This window comes from Anolis sagrei, chromosome 4, assembly GCF_037176765.1.
Source record: "Anolis sagrei isolate rAnoSag1 chromosome 4, rAnoSag1.mat, whole genome shotgun sequence".
Taxonomy (NCBI): Eukaryota; Metazoa; Chordata; class Lepidosauria; order Squamata; family Dactyloidae; genus Anolis; species Anolis sagrei.
In genome coordinates this window covers 47,851,638-47,875,068 of record NC_090024.1, presented here as the reverse complement: position 1 = coordinate 47,875,068, position 23,431 = coordinate 47,851,638, and the positions used below count along the sequence as shown (strand labels likewise).

The 23,431-nt window shown below is 40.9% G+C and overlaps 1 protein-coding gene across 8 annotated transcripts in view; it reads left to right on the top strand.

Moving 5' to 3' along the window:
- Nucleotides 1–7,706: 7,706 nt before the first annotated feature.
- The window catches only part of CHD7 (chromodomain helicase DNA binding protein 7), a 141,616-nt gene continuing 125,891 nt past the window's right edge, over nt 7,707–23,431 (top strand). For 5 of the 8 annotated variants that reach the window (XM_067467408.1, XM_067467411.1, XM_067467410.1 and 2 more), the window contains exons 1-2: nt 7,707–8,228; nt 12,551–12,651. The gene's annotated coding sequence lies outside the window, so the exon portion shown is untranslated. Of the gene's footprint in view, nt 8,229–8,729; nt 8,832–10,524; nt 10,545–10,626; nt 10,685–12,550; nt 12,652–23,431 lie in introns of those variants that run through there. The other 3 variants (XM_067467406.1, XM_067467407.1, XM_067467405.1) reach the window with 3 other exon arrangements.

The window sequence follows — 23,431 nt, the reverse complement described above, 5'->3', positions numbered from 1 at the left end:
AATGTGCATAGATCTTACATATTTCTTCACTTGGAGCTTTGTTCCTTCTTTCTGATGAACTCAATTTGTAACTTCATGGGTTCACACAAACATAATGGCTGTTGACAAGTATACAGTTTATAAAACATTGAGGCAGCTTTTCACATCCTGACATAGCAGGATGTGTGACACATGAGCTTTGTGAAGTCACAAGGTCAGCTACTGCATTCCACACCAGGAGCAAATTCTGCACTGGAACAAATTGCTGCTTCTCCTCCAAAGGAAGCTAGTGCTACATGCTACACCTAATAATGGATTCTTGAATGTCTCTGAAAAATATGGTATAGTCTTTGCTATCCAATTCAATTTTCAGGTGATTCTCACCTCCAACTTCCTTGCAATGTATGTGCTTATCTAGCTGTACCACTGCATATCCCTTGGTTGTGACTTGGCATGAGTCATTAATGCATTGAATGTGAATGACACACCAAAATACCAACACTGACATTTTTAAAGCCCAAGATATAAAAAATTGTTCTCAATACAAACTCTCTAAATACAGAAGGAGATAACAGGAACACATTATTTTTTCTGTGTCAGAAGCAATTTGAGAAATTGTAAGTTGCTTCTGATGTGAGAGAATTGGCTGTCTGCAAGGACATTGCCCAGGGAATGCCCAGATATTTTACCATCCCTGCATGGGAAGCTGGAGCTTTCAGATGGGAGCTCACCCATCTGAACACATTGTTATTCATAGAAAAAAGGATCCATTTTATACTAAAGAAACAAAGACTTTACAGCCATTTGGTTTTTGCTAATTTGATTATTCACCATTTGATTAAAATGTTATCTCTAGAAATCTCTATGTCCTCAGTGAGCCTTTATGGTCAGCTTCCTCTGATCCTGCTGGAGGATCTGGAGATTTCTAGAGAGCCCATCTCTCTAGGAATTTCTAGACCCTCCAGTGCAATTCTATGGTTAGCTTGCAGAGGAAGTTGGTCATAGAATTATGTTAGAAAACTTAGAAATTCTTAGAGAGGTTTTCTCTCAGGTAAAAAAGTACCAAGTTCTTTATTTGCAGTTCTTCACTTTCATATGGGTCCAGTGCCCCTAACCCCACAAATGCAGAGGGCTGACTGTATTTTAGTGAGATTTTCCCTATATGGCTCCATATGTCCTGTGTTTATATACACACGTGCAAATATGTAGTGGCAGGAACCATCCACTATGTGATTAGAAGATCATAGAAAACATAGACCTACATACTTTAATGTATATGACTGTGAGATTGTGTTAAAAGCACATGCTATCAGACTCCGGCAAAAAGAAAGGCATTTGAAAATAGTGAACAAGAGGAAATGAAGGAAAAAGGAATGGAATGCAGCAGAAGAGGTTGAGCTGGGACATGTACCTGGGAGGCAGTCCCTGGCTGAGCAGGTACGGAGGAGGTGGAGTCTGTCACTTGGAAGTCTCCTGTTAGTGAATGGGGAACACCCAGACTCAGCAAATCCACAGTCAACTTACTTTCAGGTGAAATAACCTGAAAACCCAGTTTGTGCTCTCACAGAGAAGAATACATCTGAATTAAAAAGGCTGAGTGTGCATTCACACTGATCCAGCAGCACATACCATGATACACTTGTAAACATCCTGTGTTAAGATGTTTAAGCTCATTGAAATCGGTGAGTTTAGGCACACTTAACACTAGTTTGGAGTGTGACCTAGTTTGAAAAGTGTCCGCTGTATATCTTTAATTGATAGAGTCCTATATCAAGCTTGGATTTGCCCAAGCTTGTGATTCAGTGTAAATTGTGAACTATCATAAACTTCAGATGTCCCTTAAAATTTGAATATTATACTGCTGGCAAATTAGATGGATGATGAAACAGAAATACTAATATATCTATATAAATAAAAATTAATGTTCGTTTGTGGGATTAACATGACTCAAAAAAACACTGGATGAGTTGCCGCCAAATTTGGCCACAAGACACCTACTAACCCAAGGAGTAACCATCATTCAAAAAAATTGATTTTGTCATTTGGGAGTTGTAGTTGCTGGGATTTATAGTTAACCTACAAAGAACATTCTGAACTCCACCAATGATGGAATCGAACCAAACGTAGCACACAGAACTCCTATGACCAACAGAAAACACTAGAAGGGTTTGGTGGGCATTGACCTTGAGTTTGGGAGTTGTAGTTCACCTACATCCAGAGAGCACTGTGAACTCAAACAATGATGGATCTAGATCAAACTTGGCACAAATACTCCATTTGCCCAAATATGAACACAGATGGAGTTTGGGGAAAATAGACCTTGACATTTGGGAGTTGTAGTTATTGGGATTTATAGTTCACCTACAATCAAAGAGCATTCTGAAACCCACCAATGACAGAATTGGGGCAAACTTCCCACACAGAGCCCCCATGACCGACAGAAAATACTTAAGGCCATTGGGTCCAGCTCCTTTCACCAGGGCAAGAAAACATAATCAAAGCCCTCCTGACAAAGAGCCATCCAGCCATAAATATAGATAGATAGATAGATAGATGGATGGATGGATGGATGGATGGATGGATGGATGGATGGATGGATGATTCACACACAGAGATATAGTATCATAGATCTGAAAGGGACCTCTAGAGTTTGAATCCCTGCTCGGGTCAAACATCTAAGCCTCAAAGAAAGGCAAACCCTCTCCCAACAAATTCCTTCTAGGGAACTCCATGATAGTTTTGCCATGGGGTTGCAATGGATCAGAACAACTTGAAATCAGAACAAGAATGACTGCAGTGGGTGGTGCTATCCTACCGGAGATGTTAATTGTTTCCTTTTCCTGGATTTCTCTCTTCTGGCACTCCTAAAAAGAGCTATTCTAAGTATGCATTATATCCTGAAGTTTCTTCAAAGCTCCAGCTGTCTTCTTACAGTAAAATCTGGAGAGATGCGGCCTTTTATATTGGATTGATCTTATCAACGTGAGTGTTTGGTATCTGGAATGTGCACAGTTTATGCTTTGAACCTAAGGTTCAGCATCACTGAGAAGTATTCTATCATAAAAAATCATAGATGTTAATATTTAAACTTTATTTTATAGCGTTTCCCAAGGCTATAGGTTCTTGTTGTATTTCACTTGGAAGGATACAAATTGACTTCCACATTAAAACTTTTTTCTAAAAATTATTCAAACGATTGCTGACAGGAGGTAAGATTTTTTTGGCCCAACGTATTTAGAATATCTTTGGTTCTCAAAATATTGGAGGTGTAGATTGATGGTGTCTCTATGGGAAGATACATGTATCCCCTATCTGAACTGCTTGAAAGATATTTGCCAAAATCTTACACACTTCAACCGTAGCATAAATATATGCCAGTGTAGATTTGCTGGGTCTGATGACCGGCCAACTGTTTGTGAAAGAAGTGCCCAGCCTTGAGGTCACCTATTGCCCCAAGTCAGCTCTCCACTCAGCAAGTCCAAACTGAAAGAGTGAGTACTCTTTGAATGTTTACAGATGATAGGCTATACCAGGGACTGCACTTATGTAACCTTTGAGAAAGCGCAATTGGTTGTGCAATGATTTTTACACTACTATAGTATCTAAATAGGACTCTAACCTAAGATTATGCCCAAAATAAGTATACTACTATATAGTAGTGTTTTGGACCAGAAGTGTTTTGGAGGCCATTTTGGAACACATGTATTTTGCATATACAGGCAGTTCCCATGTTACAAACAACATAGGTTCTATAAGTTTGTTGTTAAGTTGTATTTGTATGCAAGTCAGAATAGGTACATTTTAAGCATTAATTTTCAAAAAATCTCTCTCTCTCTCTCTCTCTCTGATTTCCTCTCAGTTTCAGTCCTTGCGATAATTAGATTTTGAAGAATTTGGCTCCTTGTGGAAACAAGGAGTGGTGATAAAGCTTCAATGGAGAACCTTTTCCCCATTATAACTCTTTTAGGAATTAATTTCCATTCCCTTATCTCACTTCCTGTTGTCTCACCCCCGTTCTTAACCATTAATCATTTATACATCAAATGTTTGTAACTTGGGGACTCCGTATACATACATGTGAGAAATCTTTTGGGATGGGACTGAACTCTAAACATTGAATTCATGTAAGTTTCATGTATCATGAAAGTAATTTTATAAAACACTCCTAGTAATTTAGTTAATGAAACAAAGTTTGTCCACGCTGAACCATTAGAAAGCAAAGATTTTATGACTTCAGGCACTCATGTGAGCAATTTCAGTTTTTTTAGTATTTTGGATTTCAGACTTTTTTTTTGAAAGGTGTTCAACCTGTGTTACTTCTTTACATCTTCACTGGATTGAAAATTATATGTTATGTTTTGTGAAACTATCCTGGATAGCTGTATATTTTCAAGTTGTTTATGACTCAGTTTAGATTTGTTGTTACCTTTGCTATCTTGAGGGTGAGAGAACATCTGTCTAGAAATCTCTTGATCCTCCAATGTGATTCTATGATCGGTTTCGGATGGAAGTCAACGCTAGAAGAGCTAGATATTCCTCAAGAAGTGTTCTCTCAAATAAAAAGTAGTAATTTCTTTATTCACAATTTTTCACTTTAATTGGGGTCATGTGTCCAATGGGGAGGGCTGACTTGCCCTTTATTCACAACATGACTACACCAACAAATTTAGGAGTAAGTTGGTTGCTTCCCCCTTAAGTGGCTGAGGGGAGAAAGGAAGGGGCCTGAGGCTGTTAGGGATGGTGGGAGTTGAAGTCCCAAACACCCAAAGGGCCCAAGTTTGCCCATACCTAAGATAAAGCAACTTTTTTGGTAAGGGGTTCAAAGCCCCAGGAAAGGATTTGTGAGGATGCTCTCACCTTCTAAAGACACAGGCTTTAAAGCCAGGTTAATACTTGACCCTCATCTTTATTAATTGCGGCAACTGTTCAGTTAAACAATAGGCCTCAAAAAAGAGCATTTCTTGTCTCAAGACCCTATCACTCGCAAACTCTGCCAGTTGCCATCCTGGCATCCCCCAGCAGTGGGTTTCCAATGAAGTTTGAACTTCTGCCTCAAACAGAGTGCTTCAAAACACAGGTGGGAGCCATATCTGAAATTAATCCGTGCCACTAAGGCCCCTTCCACACAGGTGAATAAAATTCCACATTTTCTGCTTTGAACTGGAATGTATGGCAGTGTGGACTCAGGGTCCATCCATACATCCCTATATCCCAGAATATCAAGACAAAAAATCCCATATTATCTGAGTGTGGACTCAGATAACCCAGTTTAAAGCAGACATTGTGGGATTTCCTGCCTTGATATTCTGGCTATATTTATTTATTTATTTACAACATTTATATGCTTATTTATATGGCAGCGTGGAAGGCCCTAAGAAAATCCAGGAAATGCTATATTCAGCAAAAGGGTAAGAGGGATCCCCCCCCCCCCTTCAGGAGTCTAACCATACACAATGCAGCTGTGGACAAGTCTACATAGGGACCACCAAACACAGCATTGCCCAAATGCAAATCAAGGAACATGAAAGACAATGCAGACTAAATCAACCAGAGAAGTCAGCCATAGGAGAGGTCTCGATGACCTGAAGACAGCATATTATTGGAGAACACAGAAATGCTGGACCACTCTCACAACCACCATGTCAGGCTACACAGAGAAGCCACTGATATCCACAAGCATGTGGACAATTTCAACAGAAAGGAGGAAACCGTTAAAATGAACAAAATCTGGCTACCAGTATTAAAAAAAAAACCCTCTAAAATCAGGACAGTAAATAAAGAATAATACTAAACAACAGGGGAATTCCAGACAAGAAAGAATCAGGGCCAGCTAATCACCTCCCAACAAAGGATTCCCCCATGCAGGAAGCAGCCAGGCTTTGAAGCTGCAAGACTATTCAATGCTAATCAAAGTGGCCAATTTGACTCAGAGTTCTTTCTCCCACCCTGGATAATATTATAATGTAATGCAATATAATACACTACAACTACTAATATATTAGAATTATATATGTATATTATATGTAATATTACTAATAATATTACAATATAGTAACATTTAATACTGATATTGTACTCTGCTAATAACATAATATATTGTATGTATATATATTTTGTAAGCTGCTCTGAGTCCCCTTCGGAGTGAGAAGGGCGGCAGGTAAATGTCGTAAATAAATATCCCAGAATATCAAGGCAGGAAATCCCATATCTGCTTTGAACTGGAAAATATGGCAGTGCGGATTCAGATAACCTAGTTCAAAGCAGATATTGTGGGATTCTCTGTGTGGAAGGGTTCTCAGAAGTGAATGCACTTTTTATATACTGGAGTTTCGGGAGAAGTTTTGCATCTTTCCCAGACTGAGCGCTCTTTTTGTGCCTCTGAGCAGCCAGCAGGTTACAGAGCCACGCGAGGCCAGGCCATGAGGGGGAAGTGACGCCTCCTCCTTCCTTCCTTCCCTCCCTTCTTCTCCTCTTTCTCACCCTCTCTGGCCATTCTAGGTGGGGGTGGCTCTGCCTGCTGGACACGACGCCCTCCCTTTCTCCTCCTCTTACTCCTCCCTCTCGCCCTGTTTCCCCTTCCTGAGGGGAAGGGAGGGGGGGTGTCAACTTGTCTGAGCGCTTCTGTCAACATTGGATGTCCCTTCCCCTCCCCCCTCCATACACACACACACAACCACAAACACTCTTTCTCTCTCTAAGGCGCCCTTCCTCCTCCTCCTCCTCCTCTTTTCCTAAAGGAAATAAGGGAGGAGTTTCCTAAAGAAGGCCTCTGGGAAGGAGGAGGAGGAGGGGAAGGGAGGTTAGTGACCTGACCTCCCTCCCTCCCTCCCTATTTTTGAGAAGGGACAGGATTCTGGCATAAATTATAGAGGGGGAGTTTGAGTGACGTTAAGCCCGGCAGGGGCGGGGCTTTGCAAAGAGAGAGCGCGCGCGCGCGCGTGTGTGTGCCTCTGTGCGCGCGCGCCGGGTTCTAGGATTCTAGCAGCATAAATTATGCCGGGATTTGAAGTGACGTCGAGCCCGGCGGGGGCGTGGTTTCAGAAAGAGAGAGAGAGAGATAGAGCGCGCGCACGCGTACGTATATGAGTGCGCCTGCCTGTGTGTGCGTGCGCGCGCGCCGGGTTCCCTCGAGAAGGGATAAGGATTCTGTGGCATAAATTATGTTGAGGGTTTTTTGTGAGTGACGTCGAGCCCGGCAGGGGCGGGGCTTCCGATATAGAGATAGAGAGCGCGCGACCTCCCTCCTTTTAAAAAAAAAGAAGGGATAGGATTCTGGCATAAATTATGCCTGGGGTTTGAGTGACGTCGAGCTCGAAAGGGGCGGGGCTTCAGAGAGAGAGAGAGAAATAGAATGCGTTCAGTCCCTCCTCCTTTCCCCCCTCCCTCCCTCTCTCCCTGTTTTGAGAAGCATAAATTATTCCTGGGTTTGAGTGACGTCGAGCCCGAAAGGGGAAGGACTTCGGAGAGAGAGAGAGAAATAGAGCGCGCGATCCCCCTCCTCTTTTTCCCCCCTCCCTTTTTTTGAGAAGGGCATATATTATGGAAGGGAGTTTGAGTGACGTGGAGCCCGGCAGGGGCGGGGCTTCAGAGAGAAGCAAAAGATAGAGCGCGCGCGTGTGCGCATCTCTGTGCGCGCGCGCCGGGTTCCCTCCCCTCAGGAGGGGGGGGGGATAGAGAGAGAGCGAGCGGCGTCGGCGTCGCGCTTGGCGTCGGGGGCGCGCCCGGCGCCGGGAGGAGGAGGACAGGCAGGGGGCGGTAGCCATCAATCCAGCAGAGGCAGCGAGCGCGAGGGAAGAGAGCGAGCCGCTCGGGCTGGTTGGTTGGTTGGCGGCTTTCGTGTCTGTGTGTTGTTTCGTATGTATGTGTGTGTGCGCGTGTGCGTGTGTATGTGTGTGCGCGCGTCGCTCCGGCTCCTCTAGACGCGCTCGGGAACTATCGGATTAAACTTGAAGATTATTATTAACACAAAGGGGAGCGACGACGACGAGGAACCCACCCGGCGGCGGAGAAGACCCTCGCTGACCCCTTCGGGCTGTGCTTTTGGCGTGGAGGTGGTAGTGGTTGTTGCCCGACGCCGCCGCCTTCCTTGGACCCTGGCCTGGGATCCCGCCTCGCGCTCCGACCGGCAAAGAAAGAAAGAAAGAAAGAGAAAGAAGAGCAACTCCCGGGTTTGTTGTGTGCCGAGCGGCGCCCTCTTCCTGCCCCTTCCGGGCTGCTTCCCGAGGACACCGACGCCCCGTCCTGACCCGGTGAGTGAAACAGAGAGAGAGAGAGAGAGAGAGAAAGGGTGACCCGAAGGAGGACAGAAGGAAGGAAGGAAGCGAGGGAGGGAGGCATTACCGGTGCCCTCCCCCTCTTCTCTGATACACGCGGCTGAGGAAGGAAGAGAGAGAGAAGAGAGAGAGCGCTCCGGGCTCCTCCGTGGTCCATGTGCATCTCTCTCTCTCTTTCAAAAGGACACTTTCCGGGACGAAAAGAAAGAAGCGAGGCTCTGGATTGAGAGAGAGAGAGAGACAGAGAGCGCGCTCCTCCTCCTCTTCTTCTTCCTTTCCTCGAGCGCAAGTTTCGAGGGTGATTAAAATAAGAGAAAAGTTGGGCGAAAGTCTTCAACGGAAAGGGGGAAATCAACAAACGGGGACCGGGAAAAAGGGGGGCCCTGCCACCAGCCAGCGCTAACAAAGTGCCTCCTCCTCCTCCTCCTCCTCTTCTCTGTCCCTCCCTCTCTGTTCCCTCCCTCCATTCCTCCCTGTAACCTGCCTCGTGCTGGCCCTGACCCGGGGGGCTCCGGAAGAAGAGAGAGAGAGAAAGAGGGGAAGAGAAAGCCCAGAGGAAGGCACAGAGAGGAAATGGAGGTGATGGTGGTGGTGGTGAGGAAGAAGAAGAGGAGGAGGAGGGGGAGGAGAGAGAGAGAGGCACGAGGTTGCGCCCGGGTTATTTGTCTCCACTGGAAAGAGAGACAGAGAAGAGAGAGGAAGAGGAGGAGGAGGCGGGTCCCGAAGGGAAGGGGGAAGCCAAACAGGAGCCTCTTCGCTTTCTCTGTCTCTTGACTCCCCCCAAAATACAAACAGATGGGACTTGTAGTGGAGGGAAATAAACAGGAGCCTCTTCTCTGTCTCTTGTTTCTCCCCAAAATACAAATAGATGGGGTTTGTAGTGGGGGGAAAGAAACATGAGCCTCTTTCTCTGTCTCTTGACTCCCCCCAAAATACAAATAGATGGGCTTTGTAGTATGTGTGTGTGTGTGGGGGGGGGGATGCCACAATAATAATAAAGTTTATTATTATTATTATTATTGTGTGTGTGTGTGGGAGAAACAGGAGCCTCTTCTCTTTCTCTGTGTCTTGAGTACCCCCAAAATACAAATAGATGGGATTTGTAGTGGAGGGAAAGAAACAGGAGCTTCTTCCCTTTCATTTGACTTTCCCCAAAATACAACTAAATGGGATTTGTAGTGGAGAGAAAAGAAACAGGAGACTCTTTTTCTCTTTCGTCCCCCAAAACACAAATAGATGGGCTTTGTAGTAGAGGGAAAGAAACAGGAGCTTCTTCTCTTTCTTTCACTTGACTCCCCCCAAAATACAAATAGATGGGTTTTGTAGTGGGGGAAAAGAAACAGGAGCCTCTTCTCTTTCTCTTGAGTCCCCCCAAAATACAAATAGGTGGGATTTGTAGTGGAGGGAAAGAAACAGGAGCTTCTTCCCTTTCTTTCACTTGACTCCCCAAAATACAATTACATGGGATTTGTAGTGGAGAGAAAAGAAATAGGAGCCTCTTCTTTTTCTGTCTTTGGACTCCCCCCAAAATACAAATAGATGGGGTTTGTAGTGGAAAGAAAAGAAATTGGGGCCTCTTTCTCTTATCTCCTCCCAAATACAAATAGATGGGATTTGTAGTTGGGGGAGCCAAACAGGAGCTTCTTCTCTTTCTCTTGTCCCCACCCCCCCCCTCAAAATACAAATAGATAGGGTTTGTGTTGAAGGGAAAGAGACCAGTCATTGTAGTGGGGGGAAAGAAACAGGAGTCCCTTCTCTTTCTCTTGCCTCACCCCCAAAATACAAATAGATGGGATTTGTAGTTGAGGGAGCCAAACAGGAACCTCTTCTCTTTCACCGTCTCTGTTTGGGGTTTGTGTTGCAGGGAAAGAGCCCAGTCCTGACTCTTTCTCATGTTCCCCCCTCAAAATACAAATAGAGGGGGTTTGTGTCGGAGGGAAAGAGACCAGTCCTGACTGTTTCCCAACAACCCAAAGAAGAAAGGAAGCCGGGTTGGAGAAAGGGGATGAAAAAAGGGGGTTGGGGGCGGTGAAGAAGAAGAAGGAGAAGAGAAGCGCCGGACTGACTGGTAGCAGCTCCCCCACCAGCAACATAATAGAGACTTAACCCCTCGGACCCCATCTAACCCCCTCCCTTCCCTCTCTCTCTCCTTGAGCTTTTCTCTCTCTCTCTCTCTCTCTCTGATGGAGGAGGAGGAGGTCTCCCTGGTGGCCGTAGTTTTCTCCCCCCTTCCTCCTCCTCCTCCTCCCTTCTCTTGCCCCCTCCCTTCCCGAAACCAAGGCCATTTTGAGGGTGAGCGGAAAAGGTGGTTTGAGGCCAGGCGGTCGGTCAGGGAGCGCGCTGGGCTGTAGGTTGGATTCATGCGGGGGAAGAAGGAGGAACGGGGTTGGTTGCTTGCTTCCTTGGCCCGGGATATTGGGTTTCTCCTGGAGGTCGGTGCTGATTCAGTCGCGGGTGGAAGTGGGAAGCAAGGGAAGGGGGTGGGGTGGGGGTCGCACGGAGGGGAGGGGGTGGAGGGGAGAGAGAGAGAAAGAAAGAGCAGCCATCATTATCTTGCATTCATGCTTCCCCCCTTTCCTAAGGGGACACCCCACTTTGCACAGGGAGGGAAACCGACATGGGGGTCTTGGGGGTCTTGTGAAGGTTCTCTCTCTCTCTCTTGCTTGCCCTGCTTAGGCAGCCAAGGGGTTGCCTCCCTCAAGAGGCAAGCACACTTTGAATATTGCTCTCTCGCCTGGGTGGAAAGTAGTTTTCTGAACGGACAATGGACAAAAGAAAAGTAGCAATGCCTGGGGAGTTTCCTTTGGAATGGCCATTGGGATGGTGAGGTGCAGTGTGGCCTGCTCGCTAGCAACTCTCGCCCCACTTTGCCTTTGTTTTTGTTTGTTGGGCTTTTCACCTCCAGTTGTGTGTGTGTGTTTTAAACAAAAACAATATTAATGGAGAGCTTTTTTTTGGACTCACTTTCATTCTGAGAGATTTTCAGTTTGCTTTTTTTTTTATAAAAAAAATACGTTTTTACTCTTATCAGTTTTCCCCTTCCTATAAGAAATGAGTTTCTTTAATTTTTATTTATTTATTTTGGAGTGCTCTAATCCTGCACTCTTTCATCTAAAGGAAGTGTGCTTGTGTGCCCTGGAGAAGATGCACAATAAGTAAAAGAGCAGAAGTTGAACAAAATATTTCTCGTTTTCTCACAGATCATCAAAAGTTGAACAAAATATGTCTTTTTTTCTCACAGATTGTCAAAAGTTGAACAAAACATTTCTCAGTTTCTCAGAAATGTGTTCTTTACACATACACACACACACATATAGGAGTACTCTAACCTTGCGTGGTTTCACCTAAAGGAAATGTGCTTGTGTGTCTCAGAGAAGATACACAATAAGTAAAAGAGGAAAAGTTGAACAAAACATTTCTCATTTTCTCAGAAATGTGGGTTTTTTTTAGTGTGTGTGTGTGTATATATATATATATATAGTGCAGGGTTAGAGCACTCATATATACACATTTCCTTTAGGTGACATACTGCAGAGTTAGAGCACTCATATATATATACACACACACATACACGCATGCATGAGTGCTCTAACCCTGCACTAAGTCACCTAAAGGAAATGTGCTTGTGTGTCTCAGAGAAGATACACAATAAGTAAAACAGCAAAAGTTGGAACAAAATATTCTCATTTACCTCACAGATCGTCAGAAGTTGAACAAAATATTTATCATTTTCTCAGAAATGTGTTTCTTTACCGTGTGTGTGTTTATACACACACATATATTGGAGTGCTCTAACCTTGCACTGTTTCACCTAAAGGAAATGTGCTTGTGTGCCTCAGAGAAGATACACAATAAGTAAAACAGCAAAAGTTAAACAAAACATTTCTCATTTACCTCACAGATCATCAAAAGTTGAACAAGATATTTCTCATTTTCTCAAAGATCGTCAAAAGTTGAACAAAATATTTCTCATTTCCTCACAAACCCTCAAAAGTTGAACAATATATTTCTCATTTTCTCAGAAATGTGTTTCTTTAGTGTGGATACACACACACACACAGGAGTGCTCTAACCCTGCACTTTTTCACCTAAAGGAAATGTGCGTGTGTCTCAGAGAAGATACACAATAAGTAAAACAGCAAAAGTTGAACAAAATATTCCTTATTTTCTCACAGTTCATCAAATGTTGAACAAAACATATCTTGATTTCTCACAGATCATCCATAGTTGAACAAAATATTTCTTATTTTCTCATAGATCACCAAAAGTTGAACAAAATATTTCTCATTTTCTCACAGATCATCCATTCTAACGGAGGCAAAATTGTCTTAAGCGACCCCCCAGCAGCATGGCTAGCCGATTTATCCCAATAATAAGTCCTGTTAATTTGCAGTGATGTGTGAGTATTACATTTTTTTGTTAAATAGCACAGTTGCTAATCATTCTTTATAGAAGTTGAAATTCATATTTTTTTCCCAATTAGAGTGCCCTGTCTGTTACTTGGAGCGTTCTTGTTTTGTTGTTTCACAACAGAGGCTCTTCAGTGTTTAACCTAAAATGGCAGCTTAATTTGACTGGAGCCCCATTCATTGATAATGATAATAAAAAAGGCTGAAGGCTAAATGTGACTGGATGCTTAGAGTCCTTTTGAGAATTCTCCTTGCGCTGCACCAAGAAAGCAACTTCCATTCAAAGTACAAAAGTTTCCAACAAAACGTTCTTATAAATGTTTCATTGGTTTATGAAAAACACATGCTAATAAACAGTGGCTGGATATCTTCATAATCTTAATAGAGCTGGAAATCTTGCTCTGTCTCTATATAGGGCAGTGTATATAAACACATGCTATTTTTTTAAGTGTGGGGCATCTCTATTTGAAGTCTGAAACAGGTGACTAAATAACTGTAAAAGTTTTTTTTCTCACTGTGTTTATTGAGTAATACTAATTTAGAATACGATTAATATGGTTAATTTATAGTATATGTTATTGTCTAGAAATTATGTTTTGGTTTTCACATGTATGTATGGCATTGAATTTTGCCACTATTATGTAGGAAACAGCTTTAAATCCTCTCAAGGGTGAGAAAAGCCGTATATAAATGTAGTAAATAAATAAAATAATTTTCTGTTATCACACCAGAGATTGTCCTAAATTCTGTTAGCACATCAAAATACATTGAAAATGATTTTTTAAAAAAACTTTTAAATATATTTTAATGTTTCTCTCATTTCAAAATAACTTTTTAGTCAAACGATATTTGAGGTACCAAATGTCTCTGCTATATTTTTCATTAAGTAAGTTTGAATTACCACAGGGAATACACATGACTATTTGTTGGCAGAAATATCAGTCCTTAAATTTGAAATTCATAGAAAGTAATTTTGGATCATCCTTGTCCAGTTTTTTAAAAGGTTTGTTTTAAACCCGGCATGGGCAAACTTTGGCCCTTCAGGTGTTTTGGACTTCAACTCCCACAATTCCCAACAGTCTACCGACTGTTAGGGACTGTGAGAGTTGAATCCAAAACACCTGGAGGGCCGAAGTTTGCCCATGCCGGGTTTAAACAGTAACTGGGGAAAACTGTTGCTTTACAATTTTGAACTTTCAAAAACAGCAAATTAGTACATGGGGTGTACCAATTGCCCAAATTAATTGTGTTCTTGAAGAATATCAGACAACTTAATGAATTATGTTCTGGTGTCGAACATTGAGCTCATGTAAGATCTACATATACAACTTACTGGTATACATAGTAATATTTTTCATGCTATCCAGTCATTGTTGAGTGGAAGCAATCTTTCGGTAAAGTCTACTGAAATTCGTTAAATACAAGATTTTTTTCCAATTTCGTAGCCTGTAATTTTTTTTAAGCATCCAGAGAGGTTGTATTGATCACTGATTGCTATTTTATTGCACAATTTTACTTAATAATTGTATTAAGTTCAAAATGGCTTGACAAAATTAATTGTGATCGACATCTTTCTTTGAAGGAATTAAACTAACAAACCCATGAGCACCTTTTTTTTGCACTATAATTTTGTGAGGCAGGTAAAAGAATATAGATGAAAATGGGATGTAATAATTGTTTATGTTTTTTAATTGGGTAGCTGAATCCAGTTTTGATTTCCTAGCCTTTGGATTAAAAATTGAGATACACGTAGGGTCCACAGGTGTGCTCAAGTGAGTGCTCTTTTTATATACTGGGAGATCTGGCTCTGGAGAATGTAGATTTTGCTATATGTTGGAAGACATTGTACTTTTTAAAAAGACACAGTGAAATATTGCGGAATATCAGGGAGAGATACGGTTTCGCTCACCATGTTTTAAAGTGAGGAGGAGTGTTTTAGTTTCCTGTATAGCTTTGTTAATCCTTTGATGTGGTCAGCATTGATTAAACTTAGCGTAATGCAAGAAAGAATATCGTACTTCTCTTAGTGCAGTGATGTGCCCAAATTTTGGAGGCCTGGTAATAGTTATATCTTTTTTAAAAACCTTATAAGTCATTGTGGACTTGGAAGTATTTAAAGTAGGTAAAGGTAAAGGTTTCCCCTGACCTTAAGTCTAGTCATGTCCTCCTCTGGGGGTTGGTGCTCATCTCCATTTCTAAGCCGAAGAGACAGAGTTGTCCATAGACGTCTCCAAGATCATGTGACCGGCATGACTGCATGGAGTGCCGTTATCTTCCTGCCGGAATGGTGCTTATTGATCTACTCACATTTGCATGTTTTCAAACTGCTAGGTTGGCAGAAGCTGGATCTAATGGCAGGAGCTCACCCCACTCCCCGCATTCAAACCGCCAACATTTCGGTCAAAAAGTTCAGCAGCTCAGCAGTTAAACTTGCTGTGCTACTGGGGACTCACATATTTAAAGTAGTCCTGTGTTAATTTGGCAGTGGGTCTTCAGGAAGATAGGAAAAATGTAGAATAGTAAAGTATGTGGTCAACATTTTTGCTGTATAGAAAACTTCAACTTTCATGGTCATTTAAAGTTTAGAATAATATTTTCATTGCCTCTACACTGTGATATAATGCAGTTTGAACTGCATTATATGTACAATGGTCGGTGTAGACTCATATAATACAGATTAAAAGGCATTGAACTGGATTATATGAGTACATTGCCATATAATCCAGTTCAATGCAGTTAATCTGCATTCTGAAACTGCATTATATGGCAGTGTAGATGGGGCCTTAATTATGTAAACAAGATTCAAATTTTTCATGTGGTTTTACACTTCATCAGGAAATACTTTCCATTGACACACCCACACCCACATATTTACACAGAAAGTATGTAAATAACATGTCTCTTTAATCATAGAACCATAGATACTTTGAGAACCCTGATTCAGTAGGAGATTCTAGACTTGAGGAATACACATCAGCTTTCTTGTGTTGGGGAAACAACTATACTCCCAACAAGTGTGGCATGGAGCTGCCCGCAGCTGTGAAATGCAGGCCGTGGTTTGTTTGAAAGTTCAGAGAAGAGCCTACTTTCTTAAGCAAGTACTACTCAGAAGTGATTTGCAAATTCCTCCCTCTGAAATACATCCAACAATATCTGGTATTCCCATCCAGGTACTAACCACAGCTGACTTGCTAAGCCTCCAAGATCAGACAGGATCTTTTCCCATTAGAGTATTTTGGACCTCATTGCATATGCAATCTTACAAGCTTCGAAATTAGCAAGATATCACTCTGCTTTCAGAATTTTGGTAATTAATGTGACAGAAACAAATCCTATCTTTCTATTCGATGTGGAGATGGACAAGGCTCAGGTCTCTCCTTTACAGTGATAGTAGGCTTCACATTCAGAGAAAAAAGCAGGGCTGATAGTAAACACAAAGTTATGATACTTACTTTGGTCTCTTCTAATCAGCAATCACTTTTGAGTAGGAAAAGGGTACTGTGTGTGTCAGGAATAGGCCTCTAATTCTGTATATTAGTATTATGGAAAAATTTGCATGAATGATCCTAGCCTGCTTCTCACATTTAGAAAATCATATACAAAAAAATACAGTCTACTGGTTGATCAAACAAGACTTGGTTGTGTCATGCTAGTTTGGTGCTTACTAACAGAATTAAATCTAGTTAAGCCTGCATCCTTTTCCTAATCGCATCTATACATAAATCAATTCCTAGAATGTTAGTGAGCTTTAACTATGATGATTTATGATATGAGAAGAATATAGCACTATCCTTTTTATGCTATTGAATTAAGCAGAATTTTTCTCCCATTGCTTTTTCTAAACATGCTGCTGACTAGGAAACTCTTCCAATTCAAAATCAAGCTGCAAAATAGAAATATAGTCTTATCACTGATCAGCAGTTTATTTAGATGAGGGGTATCCGTGCTTTAAGTAAACAGTAGCTTCTAGTTTCCTAAATTAAGGAGTCTGTAAGTTGGAATGCGTTCTAAGGCGTTGAAAAATAGTAAATCTCTTAAAACTTGTTCTTAAGTATACATAAGCTTATGAATTCTTAGTTTTCAATATTGTTGTCATGCTGATTCTTTAAAAATAATAGTAGGAAATGGTATGTTAAAGTCAATTGTTTTAAAGCTTTTGACCCCTTTAAAAAGTTTTGTATCATGAGTAGACATCAGGCTGTATCCAGTATGCAGTATAATTATGTTGGGTTCCTGTGCGAGCCGTCTGGCCTAAATTTAATTGTTAGTCACAACTAAAGTAGACTCACTCAATGAATACGACTGAAAAAATGTTTTGACTTAACAATACAACAACTGATTCAGTGTGTCAGCCCTACTTGGGATTAGGAGTTGAATTTAGGTCTCTTTGCCTATGTTTGGTGGGATGGTGGAAGTTGCTTCATCTTTTGCTCTGGATGTACTTGCCTGCTAGTACATTGTTGAGTTGTTCATTTATGAACTTTGAGAGGCATGGGATGTTGCCTTATAGGAAGTCAGTCTGTCTAGTCAAATATTTCCCTGACTAGCATCCGTTCTCAGGTTCTCTGACAGATGGCTTTCACATCAATGGATGTGTGTATGTGCCTTCAAATTGTCTAGCCACTTTTGGTGACCCCATTAATTTAATAGGGTTTTAAAGGCAAAGAATATTCGGAGTTGGTTTTGCCAGTTCCTTCCTCTGAAATATATAGCCTACATACAGTATCTATTTTTGTTGATGGTCTCTGACCCTGTTTAGCTTCAAGATCCTGATTTTTGTAATGGAAAATGGCAGGGATTGAACCTGGAAACTTATGCATGTATCTGCTTTGTCTTTGAACAATGCTTCTTCTGCAAATTCTACCTAAATTGGCTTCTGTATAAATTGAGACAGGCCCGTGGCTGCTATTTAAGGCTATGATTAGAGTATTTCAGCATATATTTTAAAATCCCTCAACACAGTAAATTTGGGGGAGATAAACGACACTTCCAAAATCAGCTTCGGCAACCCTGGCAGTGAGACAAGTGGACATTAGGCATCCTGTCTCATTGCCCTATTGCCAGGTATATATGCTTAAATCTTGGAGATTGTTGGACAGGGTACCTTGATAGAGATATGAACTCTTGGTGGATCCTTGTGGATCCTCCTCTCTCCATCATATACCTGCTGCTGTACCCAGAAGCCTAGTGGGCAAATAGGTAACTATTTGGAAAAAAGAGAGTTTCTAATCTCTTCTTTCTAAAAAGGGTCTTAGAGAAGGAGTAACTACACAGCTCCAGGCTTACTTGTATTCAATGGGTTTCACACACCTATTCCAAATAGGGTTCAAGCCTGGTTATGGGGCACACAGCCTTGGCCACCTTGGTAGATGACATACACAAGAGCTTTCAATAGTGATTGATAGCATTGATCATGCTATCGGGCTGATATGGGACTTGGAAGTATTGATTTTCAGTGGTTCTAGTCATTCTTGGTTGAATGTCCCCAGAAAGGTCACCTGGGGCTTTGGGGGTAGATGTTATTGGTATGCTGATGATACCCAGCTCTATCTCTCCCTTACAACTGATGCCAAAGAGACTGTGGTAGTACTGAATCGTTGACTGGAGCAAATGAAGGAGGCCTAATCCATACACAATAGAAGTGATGCTGGTCAGTAGGATTGGGATCACAGGCTGTTCTGGATGGAGCTGCACTCCTTCTGCAAGATCAGTTTTATAACTTGAGGGTGGTCTTGGACCCAGTGCTGCTCCTGGAAAGTTAGGTTGCAGAGAGACCAGTAACCCCTTTGTCCATCCTCAATTGGTGCAGCGGCTGCACCCTGTCTTGGGTAGGGCAGATTTGGTGGATCATACCTATGATGACACTCAGATTGCTGCAGTGTGCTCCATGTGAGGCTACCCTTGAAAAATACTTGAAAACTGGAGTTAGTTCAAAATGTAGCAGGCAATCTGGTGCCAAGTGTGCAGTTTTAAAACCATATAACACAAGTGCTGTAAGAACTACACTCATTTCCAATTTGATTTGGAGCTCAATTCAAGGTGCCAGTGTTGATCTGAAAATCCCTTAGTATCATGGGGTCAAGAGATTGGAAAATCCGTCTTCTCTTACTTGAGCCTGCTAGTAATTTAAAATCTTGGGAGCAAGCTCTGTTGCATGTCCAGACATCTCATGAAGTTAGGGAGGAGGCTACATGTAATAGGGTTTTTCTGTAGCAGCTCCTCAACTGTTGAACTTTCTACCTAAGGAAACTAGGCTGGCCCCAGATTTTTTTAAAAGATGGAAATAGCCAAAACAGTGCTGTTCCGCATGGTAGTCTGCATTTGGAATTGCTGTCAAACCTGGATTCTGGGATTGTTTTTAGTCTGATTTTAAAGAGTTTTCAAAAGTTTTAATGTCTTTAAAACATATATTATTTTTGTATTGTTTTTAATTGTTTTGTATTTGTTCATTGTCTTAGAAGTCATAGTAGACTAGGAGGATACATATATACCTTAAATAAATAATGGTCTATAGGTCCTGAACATGAAAAGTATGATCCACTGAGTTCAGTTTCAGCACCTAAAGTTTTAATAACATATGTTTTTAATAAACTACATATGGGTTGTTTCCGTATAATTAATAGGTATTTGCCTGGAATTGGGCTTGCTACTAGACTACCCTGTTTTACTGCCTTTTTACTTTACAAGGCTAAGTCACCTGGCTTGCACTCCTTTACCCGGAGGTGAGTCTCACTGAACTCATTGGCGATTGGCTTCCGATTACTAATATTCACACTATACATATAATTTTGGAAGTTTTTGAACACCTAGATCAGCTTTGAAATAATTTGCTTTTATATCTGAATGGTTAGACATGGATTGATTCCCTCCTCTGTCCATTTAAAATATTTTATGGAATTATTGATTTTATTATAATATTTATTTATATCCCTCCCCACTTTGAGACTCAAAATAGCAACTAAAATAAACAGTTACAAAACAATTGTATACAAAATTCAAAATGAAACTAAAGTATGAAAAAGTAAGGCTCAATCACAAACATGAACCATTTAAACAACAATAATGACAAACTCATATTGAAACCCTGTTTCCCTCACCCCTGCACCAATTCTCAAAGGCTTGTTTGAATAAAAAGGTATTTTATCTGCAGAAAGATAGTAAGTAGGCTGTCAGTGCTGTCTCTGTGGGAAAGGACTTCCAAAGCCTTGGCGCAACCACTAAGAATGCCCTGTCCTACTAGATGTACCTGTGAACAGAGTGAGAGGGAGAGAAGGACCTCCCAGAAGCTCTTTTAAAATTTATTTTATTTTCCTCCCCAAACATATGAGAAATGGGGAAGGGTACAAGAGTGGATAACATCTCACATCTTTATCTTCTTCCATTGTTATCTAATACAAAAAAAAGGCTTGTATGATGTTAAAAAAGAAAAGAGAACAAATAGAACTTTTCTGATCTAAAACAGAAGGGTAGAAAAGCAGATGTAAAGTGTTTTGAAACAAAGGAGAAATGGGAAAAGAAAGCCGCAACTGTCTCTGCAGTCTACCCTGTCTCTGCTGTTTTCTTCATAATAAAAATAATATCTATCCTTTTTGCCATAAATCTACTTATCTCTGGTAGATTAACTTTTCAGGATCCCTTGGATATCATTGGAGATCCTGTTATTCTTGTCACTAACTTCTCATTTTTTTTTCTTTTCATGTTATTCCTACATCTCAGTACTGCTAAATTTTCCTTAATGCTGTAAAAACTATTTTCATTTTCTTATTTTAAATAGTCAATAAAAGGTTGCCAATTTTCTTCAAATTTGGAAGCATCTTGCGATTTTATAAACCTAGTTAGTTTGTCCATCTCTGCTATATCCGACATTTTTGTAATCCATAAATCTTAGCTGTGAATTTCTTCTTGTTTCCAATAGTAAGCATAAACTATCCTTGCTGGAGTTACTGTGTATAAAAGAGTATCAGAATTGATTTGGTAGTGTTGAATTTGTAAGTCCCAACAGAAAGGCTTCTTGCTCTAGAGTGGGACTTCAATTTTTAAGATATTTTCAATGTTTGTCTGAATTATAATCCCATTTTTTGCTTTAGACATGTCCACCATATATGGTAAAAAGTTCCTTATTTTTGATGACATTTCCAACAAACATTTTTTAAATTTTAGTTCCATCTTTGTTAATCTTTCCAGCATCATGTACCAGCTCTATATCATCTTGTAGAAATTTGCTGTTAATCCATAACATCTTGTGAATTTCATCTTTGTTTTCTACATATGTTCCTATTTGTCTAGATGGATATTATGTTCCACATTATTTGACCATTGAATCATTAAGTTTTTGATTAGATGTACTTCTTTGTCTAATTTTAATAATATATTATCGACTTTTGCAATTTGTTTTTCCTCTTGAAAACATGGGTAGATTCATATGGGAGCCAAGTGAAGCCCCGTAGCTCCAAGGGAGCAGACACATGAGTAAGATTTCACTCGCCTGTGCGCACAAACCCCTTTCCAGATATGGGGCTTCACTCGGCAGATGAATGTTCGTACCATTTTTATACAGGTTTCGTATTATTAGTTCTCTTGGTAAATATGTAAAAGCTAGACAGAACTAGGTGCCTTATGGAGCTGACTGTAAGAGCATAAATAGTGTTGTGTTGGGTCAACTTGAATTATTCTGGTAGTTCTTTGAGGTTATCAGTTTTTGTTTTTAAACTTCAGAAGTGGATTTTTAATAGTACCAGCTTGCTCAGCTTCATCATCTCTGGAACTTGGAAATCATTCCCCAGTGTTTTCTTCTTTTCAATTACTTTTATTTTGAAAATAGGAGTTGATTGCTGAAAAGTCTAGGTAAAACTTCCATTCTTCCTTCTTTTGTAGTGATAAGTTTAACCCTCCTACTAGACTTGGGCATGTGATTGGGCAGAAAGATGGTCTGTGCATTAAAGGATATTGATAGTTTAGATATGTGTGGGAAAGAGCAGTAGACATTAAGAGCCTGTACTTCTGCCCAAAAGTCTATGTGACCTGAGCTTGAGTCCTAAGCTGTAAATGCTTACACTCCAAGCCAGAAAGAGAAGAAAGGAAGTAGGAATAGCTCCAGGAGGACAGTTGATCCAAGTACGATTCTTTATCCAGTCAGGCAACATAGAAAGAATAGCATTTGTTAGTAATCTCGATACCCCCCCCCCCCCAAACCCAACCCTCTCTGGAATTGTACTGAACTTTTTGTATATTTCAGAAACTTATATTCCAGATAGAGTTAGCCCACAATTCTAAAATACTATTTCAATGTTCTTTCTACAACTCTTGAAAAATCTTCATTAGAACAAATTCTATGAGTATTTTTAAATTTCCAAACTTACTGACACGATTTTTACAATTGTAGAAAATGTTTAGATGCTAAATTTGCAGGCCGCTAGAAATTTGATGTATTCTGAGAGGGAGATTCAGTTGTATATCTGTGCAGAAATCAAAGTGATTTTCTTCAAACTGCTACAACATTGACTATAATGGTTTTGTGGGAATGTCCTCAGTCATTGATAAAATGATCTTTCCTTATGTTACATTGCATTTATATGAAGTACATTGACTATGATTATTGTTGAATCTGATGTTGCTTCTGCTGGCTTTGAAGTGTGGGATGTATCTTTAAAGTGTCGTTACAAGCTAATAATATTTGAGCAGGGGGAGGGGCGGTAAGATGTATGACACAACGCCTGGCTGGTGCATGGTAAAACTCTGCCACTTAGCACTTGATCCTGGATGAGTACGGTCAATCTGGTGTGTGTCACAGAAACTCCATTGAGTGAGGTGATTTAACCTCTCTCAGCTTTATCCACTGGGGTTTTCTATGTAGGAACAGGAGAAATATGCAGGACTTGATGGCGGAGTTGTGCTAATCTATCAGGATTTATCCCTCCAACCAGATGCTCTGTCACATTGTTTTCTAAGTTTGAATGGTTGCTTATGTGAAGCTGTGTGGCTGGGATTCCTTTGATGAATACCTATCCTGCTGCTCACCAGTCTGAACTTGAGTAGTGCTTTGGCACCACTTTGGCTGGTAGTGCTGGGGGAAGTCAACATCCACGCTGAGACTACCCGGTCTCACTTTGCGCTTGATAAAATTAAGTAATGAAATCGACCAACAGGCAGGAGTAACATTTGAAGCACAATTGATTTGAATAATTTTCATCAAATTTAGGATAACTTAAGTGTCCAACTTCATCGCGTGTATTTGGTGAGAATACGCGGTAATATTTTGGCACCTGACATTCATGTGCAGAACAAAAAGACATTTATATATCTATATTATCTAGCTTGTCATGTTAAAAGAACACTGAGAGGAGTGGGGGTGTTCGAAATGAAAGTTGCCTCACTTATCTGTGTTCATGTACTCTCTGTGCTCTCACCATTTCTCTCTATTAGCAGCCTTTCCTTTCTCTCTCCATTGTCACCAGCTGAATGCCATATATAGTCTAATTTTAATTTTTTTAAATGTGTATGTCACAATATATATTTGTATACTGTATATGAGGCCCCTAAAACCATAAGAAATGCAGAATAAATCACTGTTAATAACTCATTCTCGAATTACCCCTCCCCCCCAAACGAATTGCCCATCTGTGGGGCATGTGCCCCATGTTGGGTGCCAGGGATCTGTATAGAGCTGGCCAATAGACTGTATAGAAAGGTCAGGTGTCTTTTGCATAGAGGTACATGAGAGGACAAACCAGACTATTTGACAACCCACTGCATGAAATGTGCCCAGCAACG